Raw genomic sequence first — 20,503 nt, forward strand, 5'->3', positions numbered from 1 at the left:
GTTTAAGAGATGACTGGCCAGCCACACACAAAAATAGGACTTTGCCATCCATGGAAGGAAAGAGCCACTACAATGATCAAATGCAAGACATGACTGGCCAACCACCCACTAAGACTTTGCCATCCATGGAAAAAGAAGAGCCACCACAACAAAGTCCTAATTAGTAGGCGGTCGGCCAGTCATCTCTTGAACGTAATCATGGTGGCCCTTTTCTTCCATGGATGGCCACCAAGTTTAAGAGATGACTGGCCAACCACCCACAAAATACGACTTTGAAAAAGTGACCACAATGATCAAGTTAAAGAGATGACTACTGGCCAGAGTCCTGCAAATCTCAACGCTAAACCGTGGTGATTGTCCACAGCTCTGACCATCGTTTTGTAGAGAAGTTACGGAAACAAACCAGAAGAACCCAGTTCTCAACAAAGCCGGGCAACCCAAAAGGCGAGAATAATGTAGAGAAGTAGAGGTTCGATTAGTTTCTGGCATCGATCACTAGAACAGGGAACATCACATATAAGAAGCACTTTGACTAATGGAGGGTCCTGAACAGGTAATGTCACAAAAGTGAATACCCTAAAAAGTTTATTTGAAGACAAGTCGTCATATAAAAACACCAAACACCTTAAACCTGAAAAAAAACACATTTATCTAAACAAAGCTAAAAAAAAAAAAAAAAAAAAAAAAAAAAAAAAAAAAAAAAAAAAGGTATTCACCAAATATAAAAATCCTCACCTCTTCTACACTGAGGAGCCATGAATCTTCATTACCCGCAGAATTCCTGCCCGGGCCCGACCTGATGCCTGAAGATGGGAGCCGGCCAGAGGCCGCAACACAATCTGACGAGTCCCAGGAATCGACCAGAGCAAATAAAAGGAACGTCTGCCAGGGCTTGTGGTTTACAAATGTCTTACAAATCCAGGACAGAGTCAGGTTTCTGCAATTATTCCAGATCTCTTCTGGCTCGCTGCACATTGCAAGATTTCTTAGAAAAGCTTCACCCGAGAGGAGAAATCCCTCCGAAGAGCTCAAGACACCTCGGATTCAAATAAGGTCTATGATCTGCTCTGACGACATCTACCATTTGTGGGAGGACGAAAGAAATAAGAACTTCAGAGATCACCTACAATGGGTGACATCATCCAATCAGAGGCTAAACTGCCACAGACTGGATGATGTCACAAGGTGCGCAGTGAGATCACCCAATCACAGACTGACCTGCTACATACTGTGACATCAATCATAGCATGACCTGCTATATGGACTGTGTGACCTCACTGCTCTCATTGTGCCATCATCCAATCACAGGCTGACCTGCTACATGGACTGTGACCTCACTGCTCTCATTGTGACATCATCCAATCACAGGCTGACCTGCTACATGGACTGTGTGACCTCACTGCTCTCATTGTGCCATCATCCAATCACAGGCTGACCTGCTACATGGACTGTGTGACCTCACTGCTCTCATTGTGACATCATCCAATCACAGACTGACCTGCTACATGGACTGTGTGACCTCACTGCTCTCATTGTGCCATCATCCAATCACAGACTGACCTGCTACATGGACTGTGTGACCTCACTGCTCTCATTGTGCCATCATCCAATCACAGGCTGACCTGCTACATGGACTGTGTGACCTCACTGCTCTCATTGTGCCATCATCCAATCACAGACTGACCTGCTACATGGACTGTGTGACCTCACTGCTCTCATTGTGCCATCATCCAATCACAGGCTGACCTGCTACATGGACTGTGTGACCTCACTGCTCTCATTGTGCCATCATCCAATCACAGACTGACCTGCTACATGGACTGTGTGACCTCACTGCCCTCATTGTGCCATCATCCAATCACAGACTGACCTGCTACATGGACTGTGTGACCTCACTGCTCTCATTGTGCCATCATCCAATCACAGGCTGACCTGCTACATGGACTGTGTGACCTCACTGCTCTCATTGTGCCATCATCCAATCACAGACTGACCTGCTACATGGACTGTGTGACCTCACTGCTCTCATTGTGACATCATCCAATCACAGACTGACCTGCTACATGGACTGTGTGACCTCACTGCTCTCACTGTGACATCATCCAATCACAGACTGACCTGCTACATGGACTGTGTGACCTCACTGCTCTCACTGTGACATCATCCAATCACACACTGACCTGCTACATGGACTGTGTGACCTCACTGCTCTCATTGTGACATCATCCAATCACAGACTGACCTGCTACATGGACTGTGTGACCTCACTGCTCTCACTGTGACATCATCCAATCACACACTGACCTGCTACATGGACTGTGTGACCTCACTGCTCTCATTGTGCCATCATCCAATCACAGACTGACCTGCTACATGGACTGTGTGACCTCACTGCTCTCATTGTGACATCATCCAATCACAGACTGACCTGCTACATGGACTGTGTGACCTCACTGCTCTCACTGTGACATCATCCAATCACAGACTGACCTGCTACATGGACTGTGACCTCACTGCTCTCATTGTGCCATCATGCAATCACAGGCTGACCTGATACATGGACTGTGTGACCTCACTGCTCTCACTGACATCATCCAATCACAGACTGACCTGCTACATGGACTGTGTGACCTCACTGCTCTCATTGTGACCTTATCCAATCACAGACTGACCTGCTACATGGACTGTGTGACCTCACTGCTCTCATTGTGACCTTATCCAATCACAGGCTGACCTGCTACATGGACTGTGACCTCACTGCTCTCATTGTGACATCATCCAATCACAGACTGACCTGCTACATGGACTGTGTGACCTCACTGCTCTCATTGTGCTCATCCAATCACAGGCTGACCTGCTACATGGACTGTGACCTCACTGCATCCATTGCAACATCATCCAATCACAGACTGACCTGCTACATGGACTGTGACATCACCTAGATAGCTGTGCACCATTATATGTCACCGCACACCTCGCACCTCAGCATTGCAGGCTCGGTCTTGCCTAATTGCTGCAGTCTTGTAGAACATACCGTATGTGGCCTGAAGTCTATTAAACAGACACGTGACGCGCGGTTATCATCTTAGAGTATAATTATCTCCAGTAAACAGGACACCAGCCCGCGCCGTCAGCCGCACACTTCCATTGTGTCTGTACACCGCCGCGCTGGAATGGTGCATCATGGGAAAGAAAGGTTTTTACACCAGACCGCGCAGGAGGTTTTCTAATAAAAACACTCAGACAGAAAAATAAACTGCGCTGCAGCTGTGTGAACAGAGCGCAAGATGGGGCACGATTCCATACATCATTTTATGGATACTATAAAGATCATCAGCTCAGACATCATACTATAGAGACCACATAGTCAAGGTACGCATAGGAGGTGCTCATCCTGAGCTGCATGGTTCATGAACAGAACAGCCAGAAACAGTAAAGACTGACTGACAGCAGGGCAAGAATGGCGGAGCGGAGAATTAAACAAGAAATAGAAATCCAAGCAGATAAATAAAATGATTGTGCACAGGAGGATTGTATTTTACAGGTCCTCCTGCGATCACTCCGTGCAGTAATAAAGCCGGTAGAATGACATTCTGCAGAGCGTCGTCTGTGCACGGTGCAGCGGACACATCTGCAGTGCAGCACAGGAGCTGCAGACAGCACACGAGCAGCGGGCAGGCAAACACAGGACCCCGGGAGGGTCTGCTCCGCACAGAAGAATATGTCCTTCAGAAAGCAACAAGAAAAAAAAAAAAGTACCCAAGGGGCAAATAAAAAAAAAAAAAAATAAATAAATCATGTTTATCCAATGTGGATTTGTGGTTTCATGAATTTTCATTTGAGCGCTGCCAAGAAAGTCCAGAACATGAAGTGGACACATAGAAAGTTCACCTGGATAAAATGTGCATCAATTCATTGACTTTCTTGATGGCCAAAAAAAATAAATAAAATACACCAAATCCGCATCCAGTTTTGACGTTTTTTTTTGCCACAGTGTGCAGTAAATTTCTGCACCAAATCTGCGGTGTGTGCACAAAGCCTTACAGATGTTGTGGATTTTGCATAAGTTTCACAGCAGAAAAGTCACGTGTAAACATAGCCTTACAGATCGTCCTCACCGGAAGCTGCGGATTCTCTGTGCAGAAAAAAAAACAAAAAAAAAAAAAAAACCTTGCACCGTCATCCTATACAGATATTTGACATCAAGTATGGGAACCGTCAGGCACCCGATGCGTAGGTGGGTTTTGCTGCATTACTGACCTAAAAAAACGTACAGATAAAAGGTGCATGAAGAAGCCATTCCGGCCACCATACGGCTTGTCGCCAAGTTTATACCGTTCTGGCCACCATATAGGTTGTCACCCAGTTTATGCCCTTCCGACCACCATACAGGTTGTGGCCCAGTTTATGCCTTTCCGACCACCATACAGGTTGTGGCCCAGTTTATGCCCTTCCGACCACCATACAGGTTGTCGCCCAGTTTATGCCTTTCCGACCACCATACAGGTTGTGGCCCAGTTTATGCCTTTCCGACCACCATACAGGTTGTCGCCCAGTTTATGCCTTTCCGACCACCATACAGGTTGTGGCCCAGTTTATGCCTTTCCGACCACCATACAGGTTGTGGCCAATTTATGCCCTTCCGGCCACCATACAGGTTGTGGCCCAGTTTATACTGTTCCGGCCACCATACAGGTTGTGGCCCAGTTTATACCGTTCCGGCCACCATACAGGTTGTGGCCCAGTTTATGCCCTTCCGACCACCATACAGGTTGTCCCCCAGTTTATGCCTTTCTGGCCACCATACGAGTTGTCGCCCAGTTTTAATACGACCATTTGTGACTTGGGGGGGGGAGGGAGGTCCCGCATCAAAGTGGGCAGGAGGTGCGACCAATACACAGTGCTGGGGTCCCTGGGAGACATCGCAGGTAACGGCTGACTACGTGACGTCAGCCGCCCCGGGGTGTACAATGCGGCAGTCACCGGTGTCCGGTCCGTCACCTGCATTCTTCTGAGATGACACAGGACAAACGTGCGAGCTTCTAAGAATGCGCTGACACATCGGCCAGCAAGCCCAAACACGAGCAATAAACAGCACCTTGTCAAAAGGTGACTCCGGGATCGTGGACACCGCCGGAAGTAACGGGCCTCCAACCGGCCGCTGACCGCAGGCACGCAGCTCCATCAGGACTGGGGGTGCAAAATGGGCTCGGACCTCCCCCAAATAGGACCAGATCCAGTACAGATTTTGTATCAAAAACCTGCGCATTGGTCACACTGCAATACTCCATGTCTCCTGTAGTGGCCACTGCAGGATAAACGCCCACCTAGTAGTGTCCTCTCTTAGTGATTGTCGGGGATGTCCGCTGATCCCCCTCTCCCCATCACTCACTCATTCTCCCCCCCCACTCCTGTGAATAGGACCAGCCACTGCCTGAAATATGTTTACAAAGTGAAAATGCCGCTATAATCCCAAATCTTGCCATTTTTTTGCTCCTGCGCCTCTTAGTTCCTCAGTTACGGTCTCCTCTCCCCTGTGTATAAATCAAGTCTTTCAGCCAAGTGGGTGTGGTTTTCAAACGCCTCTCAGTGAGTTATCTAGAAGACATGCCCACTTGGCTAAAAAGACTAAGTTTACATGTAGGGAAGAGGAGGCCATATTTCATGAATGGAGGGGGCGCAAAAACAAAAGCAGCTCCGGGCTCAGGAGAACCGGCAGCTGACCGCAGGCACGCAGCTCCATTACGAGAAGTCTACACACTGGGGGTGCAAAAGAACAGCAGCGTTTATAGCGGGGAGAGGGGGGTCCTCAACTCTAATTGATCTATAAGGTCTTTACATAGGACAGCGGTGTATGCTCAGTGGTGAACAAGCTCAGGAGAAAGCCTAGGGGTCTTGACGCTGCTCAGGACTTTTACAGGCCGAGCGCGGCTGACCCTTGTTCTGGGCGATTGGTGGGGGTCTCCATACACGGACCCATCTATTAACAGTACATTATTATGTCTACTACAGATTATAAATGTAAGAGTCATAGGGGGAATCTGAGGAGGCCACGCCATAATCCAGGCCTGTAGCAGGACTACAACTCCCAGCATATCCTCACAGCCGGCTGCAGACAGGGCATCTTGGGGGGGTCATAGTTTTGCACTTTGTGTTATGGGTTGTGCCGGTCTCATCTTTAATGTCCTTGGTTACTTGCTGAAAATGATAAACGGCAGAAGTTGTCGTGCAGAGCCGGGCAGGCAGTCTTGTTCTGCTTTGATTTCTGCAGGACTCTGTTCACATTTAATGCATATTTTGGAGAACAATCCAATGGGACGTGCCCCCCCGCGTGTGACGAGGGTCCGCAACCGGTGCGGATGAGGATCTGCCCCGCAAAAGAAATAAAACGCTGCAGAATTCAGCAGCATGCGACTAAAGAAAGACCCAAAAAAAGGAAACGATTAATCTCGGTGAATGCTAATCGGGCTAATCCACGTGCTGCGCCCCGGCCGCACAGATCCGGTGTCAGCCTCAGATTTGTGATGCAAAAATCCACGTCAGAATGTGGACACGTGAGCAGAAGAGAAGAGCGCTGACACACTGCAACGAGGTCTGCACCGGTGCAACCAGGAGGGGGTGACAGAGGCAGACAGCTTAAATATAGCAGAACCAAGCTGGACATTTAAAGGGATATACAATAGTGTGAAGGATGAAATTGGTACAAAATGTTCCCCAAACCTCCTGCCGCAGGGTCCACAGCATTCACTACTACATCCCCAATATCTGTCGTAACCTGTCACCCCCCTGCCATCCTATCATCTCGGGGACACTGCACCCCTCGGCTCTTCGGGCGTGGGCACGGCCTCTCATGCAGGTCACGCTGGGACTTGTGGCTGTGAAGGCTCAGGGCTGTGATAGGAAGACACGAGGTCTAATCAGCTCTCGCTGTTATCAGCCCTGTGACTCTGCAGCTGCAACAAAAAAAAAAATAAATAAATAAAAAATATCCAGACACAAATGTTGCACAACATGTCCTCACAGGTCACAAAAGGGGAAATCTGATCCACAATATGGACCACTGACGCGTTTTGGGCTCTAAGGACAATATTCCATTATATGACTACATTTCACCATAGGCCGGACCCCCGTGGTCCTATTAGCGCAGTTATTCTATGGTGATCTATTATGGCCTTGCAGAATACTAATTTATAGTATTAAAAGCAAAATGCGGCTATATTATAGCATGGGCTGTGGGGCATAAGGACGTTCTGCACTTTCACATTCAATTTACAGGCTAACAATACACAGAACCCATCATGATCAGTACTGACGCATTTTGGGCTTCATATCTATTAATTACCTTCCAGACTATAAAGGGGCAGATGCATCACTCACATCCGGCTACACAGGCCTTGAAACGATAAAATAGAAGTCCGCATAGCCTTAACGCATTTCGAGTCACTAGCAGATTTCAGGATCCCGCCAGACTATAAAGGACAGGTGGATCACTCACATACTGCTATACAGACCTTGAAGAGATCACCGAGAAACCAGGAGTCTGCATAGCACTCACGCATTTCGGGTCCCACTAGTGGATTTCAGGGTTCCTCCAGCCTAGAAAGGACAGGTGCACTACTCACATAGTGATCTTTTCAAGGTCTGTAGAGCAGTAAGAAGCCCGAAGTCTGTATTGAAGCCATGCGTTTCGGGTCATACTAGCGGATTTCAGGGTCGATCTAGATTATAAAAGGACAGGTGCATCATACACATTTTGCTTTACAGACCTTGAAAAGATCACCGAAAAACCAGAAGTCTTTTTAGCACTCACACATTTCGGGTCACACTAGCGGATTTCAGGGTCCCTCCAGACTATAAAGGGACAGGTGTATCACACACCATCATACATACACCTTCTTACAAAGATCCCTATGAAACCAGTTTGTCTGATTCGTTCACGCATTTCGAGTTCCTCCAGACTATAAAGGGACAGGCGTATCAAACACTATCATACATCTTCTTACAAAGATCCCTATAAAACCAGTGCAGTCATGCGTTTCGGGCCGTAGATTGCGTGTCTTCTTTCCCGGTTCCTCTTTGGTTGGGGCAGATGATGGACTATGACCCTGCTCAGCACATTTTTTTTTGGGGGGGGTGGGGGGGGATTTGGAGAGGGCGATGGTTGCTCTTCCCAAGGCCCTTCCTCTATAACCCTCATCTATGGGTGCTGGTTAGAGAGAAGGGGAACTGTGCAGTCATGTGCCGTTTGTGGGACGACAAACTGATGATTCTTTTGTTTTTTTGCTAAAAAAGTGAATTACAAAAGCATTTCAAGAATTAACCCCCACTGCGCCAAAGCAGACGGGACCGAGGCTACCGGCATGAACTAGAATAAGAGACCCGCGCACACTGTACGGCACTGTCTGGAGCTTACTGTGAGGACAAACGTTACTATAATAGATCCCTTTATATATTTATGGGACATAATACAGGGAATGCAGTCACTGACATTGGCCGTGGCCCCAGAAACTTACAATCTAACGACCCGGAGGCGCAAGCACAAGGGAGCGCTGGTCCTACTGAGAAATGGACTGTTCAGGGGTCATCACTGTCACCGTATAGCGCGGGGAGGGGAGACTAGGTGCAAATGTAACCAATCACAGCTGGAGTTTGTGTCTTCTCCCCGGGTTGGTAGAAACATTAAAGCATCTATTCTGCAAAAGAAGAATGGCCGTGCCCACACCACTCACAAAACTTAGAGTCTAATATGTCCAAGGACTGCCCGTTTCTCGCACACTAACCTGCCATTTACTCCTTAGTGGGAGGCTCCTTTTCATGAGCATCCTGCCAGCACTACAGGTGCCGAGACATCCCCCTATGCACTGCTCCTGCCTATGGTTTGTATGCCGGGGGCTGAAAGTCCACCTATGTTATGCCTGTATGCCCTTTCATAAAGAGGAGAGTGGAAGCAAAACAAGAGATAAGGAGTCACTATAGCGTTGGGTATCCCATCTGTCAAAAGAGGAAGACGTCAGCTATGGATCGGCACTTGAGTGATTTCATGAGAAATATCTTTTTTGGGTAAAGACACTAGTCTGCGTTGGAATTAACATAAGCCAAACTTTCCTAAGATTACAATGCCCATTTAAAAAAAAGTCTAGCTTTCCCCCCAACATTCTGCCTGCACTATAGGTGCTGGAGCAGTTTTCTCGCACTTACATGCATTGTGTCGGCCATTGTCCAATGGACTCTTTGTATAAAGGAGCAGTGACACTGAACTGCCCTTCTGTAATCCATCAACAAGTCTCTGCTGATGGCGGATTACACTGCACAACAGGTACGGCACTTGGAGGGATTTTTCAGGGGTAAAATCTGCAGATTTTGCATTTATTGCATTATATATGAGAGGAGATAAATATGTCTGAAAGTGCCACGTTATTTCTGATTTAAGGTAGACATGCCCTTTAAGGGGCCAGGTATTGGTTCTGGCCCGATGCCGGCTATCAGCAGCTGATCTGGAAGAATACAAGCTGCGTGTAATTGCCAGAACAAACAATCCAAAAAGAAAAAAAAAAGAAAAGTTGCAGCGTCTGCGCCGGCCGCTCGTCTAGTGACCTAGTTCTGCAGAGATTGGATTACGCCACAATTGGAGAAGTCGGCAGGGCGCGCAGTATTTTTGGAAGTTACGATATCAATGTCTTGTATAGGACGTGAGTGTAGGGGGCGCACGGAGGAGGGGGCTGCTGCTGCTGGCACCGGACGGGTGCAGACGTGCCGAAATGCTAATAAACACAAAGACGTCCATGCAACCGTAATATACAGGGATCTGGGAAGTGTCGTTATCGTCAGGCAAGAAATGACTAACAGTGAAGACGGAGGGAGAAAGTCTTAAAAAGGCACCCAGAGGCGGCCATATTGGCATCTAGCCCAGTGCGGACAGTCATCGGAGCCAGGGGTCAGCATCCTGCGGACCTCCGGCTGATGTGACACTACAACTCAATGTGATCTTAGGCACCATCAAAGTCCTCCATTACAAATTCAGTGATATTTGCCAGCACGATTAGTGTCGGGAGCAGCACTATTCTTACCGGCAAAGCCACATATGCCGCAAACCAAACCCAACAGACCCCATTATAAGCAACATCCGGGCGCCCAGCTTCTCATACTAACAGTACCACCCCCCTGGGCAATATATGTCTAAGGTCTGCCCGTTTCTCATGCTCTATAACTTGCAGTTTACTCCTTTTCATCAGCATCCTGCCAGCACTACAGGTGCAGAGACATCCCCCATAGGCACTGCTTCTGCCACTGGTTAGTATGATGGGGGCTGAAAGTATACCTGTCCATTATATCTGCATGCGTTTTACAGAGAGAAGAGTAGAAGCAAAGATAGATAAGGAGCCGCAACAGCTTTACCAAAACCGGAAGATGACAGCTATGGGTCGGCACTTTGAGTGATTATTCACGACAAAACCCTTATTTGGGTTAAAGACAGTACTCTGCTTTGGACATAAAAGAACCAAACTTGATGGGCATTACGTTGCCCATTTATAAGTCTACCTTCCCCCCCTTAACCTATACCAACATTCTGCCTGCACTATAGGTGCTGGAACAGTTTCCTCGCACTTACAAACACCATCTCATACTAAAAAGGTCAATACACCTCAATACCCAATCATTACGACGCAGACTTTCCACCTACATCCCCATCCACTATAACCTTATTCACATGAATCGCAAAATACGCTGCGAAAATAAGCGTCGTCACTGATTTCGAAAAAAAAAAACCCTCTACGATGGCACTAGTTCTTGTGTGAATCTACTGCAGAAATCAGACGTGAGCAGCATTACCGCACCGAGGGCCGCAGGTGTCATGTCCGCACCCTATAGCGCCACTTTACAGGACATTACACTGGAGCTATAGTGTGTGCAATCCCTACAGCATCTCATAGCTCAGCTTCCTGGACCGCCGCGAGCGCAGCATGTGAGGCGAGACATTGATGTGACCGCAAGTTACATCATTCCCATAATGGTCATGGGGTGGAAAATTGCTAAATAAAGTGAACCCACGATCTGATGAAACCAGATCTTTGCTTTCAGAGCGCCCCCCTCTGTGCACAGGTCATGTGCAGTATTGCACCTCAGCCCTAGTCCAGTTAGTGGTGCCGAGTTGCAGTACCGGACCCATCCTGTACACAGCTGCGGCGCTGTTCCTGGAAGAAAGCGGCCTCGGTTTGCTAAATCCATAAACTTCTCGGGATGTAATCTATGGAGGTTCTTGTGGAACTGGGTGCACTATGTTGCCTAAAATGTGACTGCAGCTGTGAGGAGCGGGACTTTACATAGCGATGTATCATTTAGTAATGGCGCGGTCTGCAGCTGAGTCACCCAGGTATGAGGCAGGACTGGTTCCGATGACTGGGTCTGCTCCATACCTCACCTACATAGTCATTAAGAGGCAAAACACATGAGGCATCCTGCGGCTCGCTGCCGTCCATCGGGCATCGCTGGCAGCTAATCCCGGCAGCAGTCAGCCCGGCTCTCCTCAGCATCAGCGCACTGCAGAGCCATCATCATCTCAGCCCTTTATAGACTGCAAATGACTGCGAGATCCATTGCCTCCAAGCTGTATGACCGAGCGACGGGACGGTGAAGATCCCACACGTACACACAGGGGGTTTCGCTCTCAAGGTCATTGTGGACACCGGAGCGAGAGCCCCCGGTGTATAGACGCTGCGGCGGGTGCAGCAATGAAGCTAAACCACGGGCGCTTCAATTAATGGGTTAACGCAGAAATCGCAGCTGGAGCCGCGTACTTCGTAACCTTGAATCAGCACTTACACCGTCAACGTTAGCGCAGCCGCTGCTGCAAAGAGGAGGTGCGCCGGCACATAGCATGCACACAGGCAAACATAACGGCACGCACCGCCACGTGCAGATGCAGCAGAGCCGAAGAGGGAGGGCACCAACGGGATCAGTGCGAGCTGTGCTCAATGACAAACCCAACTCTGCTGCGTCAGCCGCACATTCAGTGAGGAGAGTAGTCCATTGCAATATATTACAACTTTGCTACATTCATAGTGTGAGTGTAACAATGTATCAATATTGACACAGCAAGAGAAGAGAAAGTATCTGTCTGTATCCCAGGGCTTCATCCATAGGGTGGGCAAGATGCCGATCCTGGAAGGTTCTCAGGGGTCCGACCTGGAGCTACGGAGGATCCACTAGGACACCAGGACACCACTCCTCCAGACTGTCCAGGATCCGGAGTGGGATCAATGGACGACTCCAAGCAAAACCTCTGACCGCGCAGTCTATAGTTAGCCGGTGGTCAGAGGCAAATCTGCGCCGGGCACCAACTGAGCTCGGTCACGGCTTTTAGATTTGGTTAAACTTTACATTAGGTCGGTAGCCACAAGGGAAAGTGAGGCAAGAGGTGCGATGTGGGGGAGCAGAGGGAGCAGGACCCCTTTATGGTCACCCCTATGTGGACCACTCAAAAGGGCTGGATGCTGGGCAGATCTACGAACCCAAAATCAAGAGGTGCATAACACTGCTGTCACCCCATGAGACCTTGCCGTGGACCCCCACTGAGGCTATGTGCCCACGCTAGAATGTCCCTGCGGATTTTTTTGCCTGAAAATCCGCGACTTTCGCGGCAAATCCGCACCCGCGGATTTGCCGCGGATTTTTTTTTTTTTTTTTTTCCCCATTCAAAGCCAAAAATCCGCACCAAATCTGCACCAAACAATTGGCATGCTGCAGATTTTTCCGCATCAAAATCCGCGGCAAATCCGCCGCGGAAAAATCCGCAGCATGGGCACAGCATTTCCAAAATGCCATTGAAATGGCTTGGAAGTGCTGCTGCTGCAGATTTTCGGCAAAATCCGCGGTAAATCCTGTAGCGTGGGCACATAGCCTAACGCTACCAATTCATTAAGGCCGTGTTCATACAATGGTGTTTTTTTGCTACAGTTTTCCCAACCATGTAAAGCTGTCACTGCATTTTTGGGGGGAATCATGGCATAAAACCCCATCGTGTGAACACAAAAAAAACTGCACGAGATGTCCCCAATTCCTGGGATTCAGGGGTGTTTTGGCCTCAGAACAGATCACCTCTAGGGGCAGTGAAATTTAGAGGTGGTCTCAGGTATTATAGACATGCCACCCAGGACAAGAGCTGCCGTGGTCTCCCATTTTCCTTTCCTCCCACTCTCCAAAAACATGCGTGGTCTTTAATGAACCTGACCCCATGCGAGCCCGCAGGTTGGCGGCGACCCTTCTGGAGGGGACACATCAGCACCACAAATAATGGACAGTGCAAGGATAATTCAAACCAAGGCAAAAAGTGAAGGGAGGTCAACCGTTTCATCAGGTTCAGGAAAGACATGGACCTGGGACCAGCGACCGACGGCCCCGATTTATGGCACCTGTAATTCAATAGATTTCACAACCTGCAGGTTACCTAATCACAGCCCAGAATGACCCGATTGCAAGCTCTGCTGGCAAACATCAACTTATCATAGGTGCGACCCAATGAACATTAACAGGAATAGATCCGAACTGGAAACAATTGAGGCATCTGCAGCCTGTGGTTCTGCAGGTGTTCTAACACTACAAGTCCCAGCATGCCAGGACTGTGTCTTCACTACAGCAGGGAGGGCACCAGACACTGGACATGATGCCGCACTACTCTGAGATTAGGATACAGATCAGTGCAGGGAGCACCGGGTAAGGGGTGCCACACCAAGGTCACCTACAGGGTAGACTGCAAGCTCTGCAGACAAGTGCACCAACAACACCAACTTAGAGCACAAGCTATAGAGACGGCACAAACAGCAAGAAACAAGGCTCTCACCTACTGAAACCTGTACAGTGAAACAAGACTGAACTAGAGTGCAAGCTCTGCAGACAAGCACAGCGGCATCTGAAATGGGAAGTGATGCAGAGGAAATAGACTGCAAGCAGTGCAGACAAGTGCAAGAAACAGATCTGCAGGCAAGTGCAACACCTGAGAATAAACTGAGGTCTGCAGGCAAGTGCAACACCTGAGAATAAACTGAGGTCTGCAGGCAAGTGCAACACCTGAGAATAAACTGAGGTCTGCAGGCAAGTGCAACACCTGAGAATAAACTGAGGTCTGCAGGCAAGTGCAACACCTGAGAATAAACTGAGGTCTGCAGGCAAGTGCAACACCTGAGAATAAACTGAGGTCTGCAGGCAAGTGCAGCACCTGAGAATAAACTGAGGTCTGCAGGCAAGTGCAACACCTGAGAATAAACTGGAGGTCTGCAGACAAGTGCAACACCTGAGAATAAACTGGAGGTCTGCAGACAAGTGCAACACCTGAGAATAAACTGGAGGTCTGCAGGCAAGTGCAACACCTGAGAATAAACTGGAGGTCTGCAGGCAAGTGCAAGAAACTGAGGTCTGCAGGCAAGTGCAGCACCTGAGAATAAACTGAGGTCTGCAGGCAAGTGCAACACCTGAGAATAAACTGAGGTCTGCAGGCAAGTGCAAGAAACTGAGGTCTGCAGGCAAGTGCAGCACCTGAGAATAAACTGAGGTCTGCAGGCAAGTGCAACACCTGAGAATAAACTGGAGGTCTGCAGACAAGTGCAACACCTGAGAATAAACTGGAGGTCTGCAGACAAGTGCAACACCTGAGAATAAACTGGAGGTCTGCAGGCAAGTGCAGCACCTGAGAATAAACTGAGGTCTGCAGGCAAGTGCAAGAAACTGAGGTCTGCAGGCAAGTGCAACACCTGAGAATAAACTGAGGTCTGCAGGCAAGTGCAACACCTGAGAATAAACTGAGGTCTGCAGGCAAGTGCAACACCTGAGAATAAACTGAGGTCTGCAGGCAAGTGCAACACCTGAGAATAAACTGAGGTCTGCAGACAAGTGCAACACCTGAGAATAAACTGAGGTCTGCAGACAAGTGCAACACCTGAGAATAAACTGAGGTCTGCAGGCAAGTGCAACACCTGAGAATAAACTGAGGTCTGCAGGCAAGTGCAACACCTGAGAATAAACTGAGGTCTGCAGGCAAGTGCAACACCTGAGAATAAACTGAGATCTGCAGACAAGTGCAACACCTGAGAATAAACTGAGATCTGCAGGCAAGTGCAACACCTGAGAATAAACTGAGGTCTGCAGGCAAGTGCAGCACCTGAGAATAAACTGAGGTCTGCGGGCAAGTGCAACACCTGAGAATAACCTGAGGTCTGCGGGCAAGTGCAACACCTGAGAATAACCTGAGGTCTGCGGGCAAGTGCAACACCTGAGAATAACCTGAGGTCTGCAGGCAAGTGCAACAACTGAGAATAAACTGAGGTCTGCGGGCAAGAGCAACACCTGAGAATAAACTGAGGTCTGCAGGCAAGTGCAACACCTGAGAATAAACTGAGGTCTGCAGGCAAGTGCAACGCCTGAGAATAAACTGAGGTCTGCAGGCAAGTGTAAACGCAAGGATGAGGGAGGGAAAAAAAAAAAAAAAGCTACAGAAAAGCCCAATGGGCAAGTAACAGATTGCAAGCTCTGTGGACAGGAACCAAACCAAAACCAAGGATAATGACAGCTGTAGAGGACCAGCTCCACAGGTGAGCGCACCAGGCTTGGCACTAGAGTGCAAGCTCCGCAGGTGAGAGCAAAATCTGATCCCCCTGGAAGCTCTGCAGCCCACTACATAGGCAGCCAGTAGAGCGCCAGCTCTGCCGATCACACTACATAGGCAGCCAGTAGAGCGCCAGCTCTGCCGATCACACTACATAGGCAGCCAGTAGAGCGCCAGCTCTGCCGATCACACTACATAGGCAGCCAGTAGAGCGCCAGCTCTGCCGATCACACTACATAGGCAGCCAGTAGAGCGCCAGCTCTGCCGATCACACTACATAGGCAGCCAGTAGAGCGCCAGCTCTGCCGATCACACTACATTGGCGCTCTACTGGCTGCCTATGTAGTGTGATCGGCAGAGCTGGCGCTCTACTGGCTGCCTGCTCTGCCGATCACACTACATAGGCAGCCAGTAGAGCGCCAGCTCTGCCGATCACACTACATAGGCAGCCAGTAGAGCGCCAGCTCTGCCGATCACACTACATAGGCAGCCAGTAGAGCGCCAGCTCTGCCGATCACACTACATAGGCAGCCAGTAGAGCGCCAGCTCTGCCGATCACACTACATAGGCAGCCAGTAGAGCGCCAGCTCTGCCGATCACACTACATAGGCAGCCAGTAGAGCGCCAGCTCTGCCGATCACACTACATAGGCAGCCAGTAGAGCGCCAGCTCTGCCGATCACACTACATAGGCAGCCAGTAGAGCGCCAGCTCTGCCGATCACACTACATAGGCAGCCAGTAGAGCGCCAGCTCTGCCGATCACACTACATAGGCAGCCAGTAGAGCGCCAGCTCTGCCGATCACACTACATAGGCAGCCAGTAGAGCGCCAGCTCTGCCGATCACACTACATAGGCAGCCAGTAGAGCGCCAGCTCTGCCGATCACACTACATAGGCAGCCAGTAGAGCGCCAGCTCTGCCGATCACACTACATAGGCAGCCAGTAGAGCGCCAGCTCTGCCGATCACACTGCATAGGCAGCCAGTAGAGCGCCAGCTCTGCCGATCACACTGCATAGGCAGCCAGTAGAGCGCCAGCTCTGCCGATCACACTGCATAGGCAGCCAGTAGAGCGCCAGCTCTGCCGATCACACTGCATAGGCAGCCAGTAGAGCGCCAGCTCTGCCGATCACACTGCATAGGCAGCCAGTAGAGCGCCAGCTCTGCCGATCACACTGCATAGGCAGCCAGTAGAGCGCCAGCTCTGCCGATCACACTGCATAGGCAGCCAGTAGAGCGCCAGCTCTGCCGATCACACTGCATAGGCAGCCAGTAGAGCGCCAGCTCTGCCGATCACACTGCATAGGCAGCCAGTAGAGCGCCAGCTCTGCCGATCACACTGCATAGGCAGCCAGTAGAGCGCCAGCTCTGCCGATCACACTGCATAGGCAGCCAGTAGAGCGCCAGCTCTGCCGATCACACTACATAGGCAGCCAGTAGAGCGCCAGCTCTGCCGATCACACTACATAGGCAGCCAGTAGAGCGCCAGCTCTGCCGATCACACTACATAGGCAGCCAGTAGAGCGCCAGCTCTGCCGATCACACTACATAGGCAGCCAGTAGAGCGCCAGCTCTGCCGATCACACTACATAGGCAGCCAGTAGAGCGCCAGCTCTGCCGATCACACTACATAGGCAGCCAGTAGAGCGCCAGCTCTGCCGATCACACTACATAGGCAGCCAGTAGAGCGCCAGCTCTGCCGATCACACTACATAGGCAGCCAGTAGAGCGCCAGCTCTGCCGATCACACTACATAGGCAGCCAGTAGAGCGCCAGCTCTGCCGATCACACTACATAGGCAGCCAGTAGAGCGCCAGCTCTGCCGATCACACTACATAGGCAGCCAGTAGAGCGCCAGCTCTGCCGATCACACTACATAGGCAGCCAGTAGAGCGCCAGCTCTGCCGATCACACTACATAGGCAGCCAGTAGAGCGCCAGCTCTGCCGATCACACTACATAGGCAGCCAGTAGAGCGCCAGCTCTGCCGATCACACTACATAGGCAGCCAGTAGAGCGCCAGCTCTGCCGATCACACTACATAGGCAGCCAGTAGAGCGCCAGCTCTGCCGATCACACTACATAGGCAGCCAGTAGAGCGCCAGCTCTGCCGATCACACTACATAGGCAGCCAGTAGAGCGCCAGCTCTGCCGATCACACTACATAGGCAGCCAGTAGAGCGCCAGCTCTGCCGATCACACTACATAGGCAGCCAGTAGAGCGCCAGCTCTGCCGATCACACTACATAGGCAGCCAGTAGAGCGCCAGCTCTGCCGATCACACTACATAGGCAGCCAGTAGAGCGCCAGCTCTGCCGATCACACTACATAGGCAGCCAGTAGAGCGCCAGCTCTGCCGATCACACTACATAGGCAGCCAGTAGAGCGCCAGCTCTGCCGATCACACTACATAGGCAGCCAGTAGAGCGCCAGCTCTGCCGATCACACTACATAGGCAGCCAGTAGAGCGCCAGCTCTGCCGATCACACTACATAGGCAGCCAGTAGAGCGCCAGCTCTGCCGATCACACTACATAGGCAGCCAGTAGAGCGCCAGCTCTGCCGATCACACTACATAGGCAGCCAGTAGAGCGCCAGCTCTGCCGATCACACTACATAGGCAGCCAGTAGAGCGCCAGCTCTGCCGATCACACTACATAGGCAGCCAGTAGAGCGCCAGCTCTGCCGATCACACTACATAGGCAGCCAGTAGAGCGCCAGCTCTGCCGATCACACTACATAGGCAGCCAGTAGAGCGCCAGCTCTGCCGATCACACTACATAGGCAGCCAGTAGAGCGCCAGCTCTGCCGATCACACTACATAGGCAGCCAGTAGAGCGCCAGCTCTGCCGATCACACTACATAGGCAGCCAGTAGAGCGCCAGCTCTGCCGATCACACTACATAGGCAGCCAGTAGAGCGCCAGCTCTGCCGATCACACTACATAGGCAGCCAGTAGAGCGCCAGCTCTGCCGATCACACTACATAGGCAGCCAGTAGAGCGCCAGCTCTGCCGATCACACTACATAGGCAGCCAGTAGAGCGCCAGCTCTGCCGATCACACTACATAGGCAGCCAGTAGAGCGCCAGCTCTGCCGATCACACTACATAGGCAGCCAGTAGAGCGCCAGCTCTGCCGATCACACTACATAGGCAGCCAGTAGAGCGCCAGCTCTGCCGATCACACTACATAGGCAGCCAGTAGAGCGCCAGCTCTGCCGATCACACTACATAGGCAGCCAGTAGAGCGCCAGCTCTGCCGATCACACTACATAGGCAGCCAGTAGAGCGCCAGCTCTGCCGATCACACTACATAGGCAGCCAGTAGAGCGCCAGCTCTGCCAATCACACTACATAGGCAGCCAGTAGAGCGCCAGCTCTGCCAATCACACTACATAGGCAGCCAGTAGAGCGCCAGCTCTGCCAATCACACTACATAGGCAGCCAGTAGAGCGCCAGCTCTGCCAATCACACTACATAGGCAGCCAGTAGAGCGCCAGCTCTGCCAATCACACTACATAGGCAGCCAGTAGAGCGCCAGCTCTGCCAATCACACTACATAGGCAGCCAGTAGAGCGCCAGCTCTGCCAATCACACTACATAGGCAGCCAGTAGAGCGCCAGCTCTGCCAATCACACTACATAGGCAGCCAGTAGAGTGCCAGCTCTGCCAATCACACTACATAGGCAGCCAGTAGAGTGCCAGCTCTGCCAATCACACTACATAGGCAGCCAGTAGAGTGCCAGCTCTGCCAATCACACTACATAGGCAGCCAGTAGAGTGCCAGCTCTGCCAATCACACTACATAGGCAGCCAGTAGAGTGCCAGCTCTGCCGATCACACTACATAGGCAGCCAGTAGAGTGCCAGCTCTGCCAATCACACTACATAGGCAGCCAGTAGAGTGCCAGCTCTGCAGACAAGTGCTCTGGATGCAGATTGGTTCTTCAGGGCCAGGACAATGGCCGGCGATCAGCATTAAATATAAATATATGATAAATGGATGATTTTCTGTCGGTGACGATCGCCAGATCTGAGGACGAGCGCAGTGGATCGGGAGCGCAGATCGGGGGGGGGAGGAAATCACAGAGGGGGGGTAATGGAAGGGTCCTACCTGGGGGCTCCGCTGCCAAGAAATGGTTGTGTTAGAGGGGGTGTCCTCCGCCTTATCTGGGGAGGGCAGGTCGCACGCACCGGGATCCCCAGTAATCAGGCCGCTCGGGCGCGGTGTCCCCGGTATATATAGCGGAGGCAGGGCTCGGCCAGCTGACAAGTGCAGATCCCGTGAAGGAGGAGCTGGACACCGGCCTCCTCTCCCGACACCTCGGCCTTCCGTTGACGCAGTTCATTAATATGCAGCAGTGTACGGGAGGGGCGGAGCGAATGTAAAGCTGACCCCGGATTGGTTGTCCTGCGAGCTCTGTGGGCGTGGTTACAGCCGGTGCACAATGTTGATACCATGTAACCGTCTATACTGAAGGGGGAGGAGGCAAAGTCAGGTGCTAAAGACTGATTGGTCACGGGTGAGCTCTCTGGGCGGAGTCACAGCCGGTGCACACGATGACGCATTAATGCTTGTTGCCAGGAGCTGGGCAGAGGGGATCCCGGTGTAATGGCGGGAGAGGGAGATGTGGGAGGTCAGGTCCGTCCTGCTGTGGTCTGTGACAGAAAATAGGACGGTGCTAATCACGGCTGTGCCTTATTATCTCCAAATACTGGCGCCATGTAAATCTGGAGGGGAAGGGGGCGATTCCTGAGGTGAAAATACCTGAAAGGGAAGGGGGCGAATCATGAGGTGACATTACCTGAAGGGGGCGAATCATGAGGTGACATTACCTGAAGGGGGCGAATCATGAGGTGACATTACCTGAAGGGGGCGAATCATGAGGTGACATTACCTGAAGGGGGCGA

General features: G+C 50.9%; 1 protein-coding gene across 2 annotated transcripts in view; it reads right to left on the minus strand.

The window, feature by feature from the left end:
- Nucleotides 1-19,932, minus strand: part of SLC45A4 (solute carrier family 45 member 4) — a 131,073-nt gene extending 111,141 nt beyond the window's left edge. Inside the window, exon 1 of one of the 2 annotated variants that reach the window (XM_075352823.1) lies at nt 19,787-19,932. The gene's annotated coding sequence lies outside the window, so the exon portion shown is untranslated. Of the gene's footprint in view, nt 1-19,706 lie in introns of both variants that reach the window. The other variant, XM_075352820.1, reaches the window with a different exon arrangement.
- Between the last annotated feature and the right edge of the window lie 571 nt (nt 19,933-20,503).

The sequence above is a fragment of the Anomaloglossus baeobatrachus genome, chromosome 6, assembly GCF_048569485.1.
Source record: "Anomaloglossus baeobatrachus isolate aAnoBae1 chromosome 6, aAnoBae1.hap1, whole genome shotgun sequence".
Taxonomy (NCBI): Eukaryota; Metazoa; Chordata; class Amphibia; order Anura; family Aromobatidae; genus Anomaloglossus; species Anomaloglossus baeobatrachus.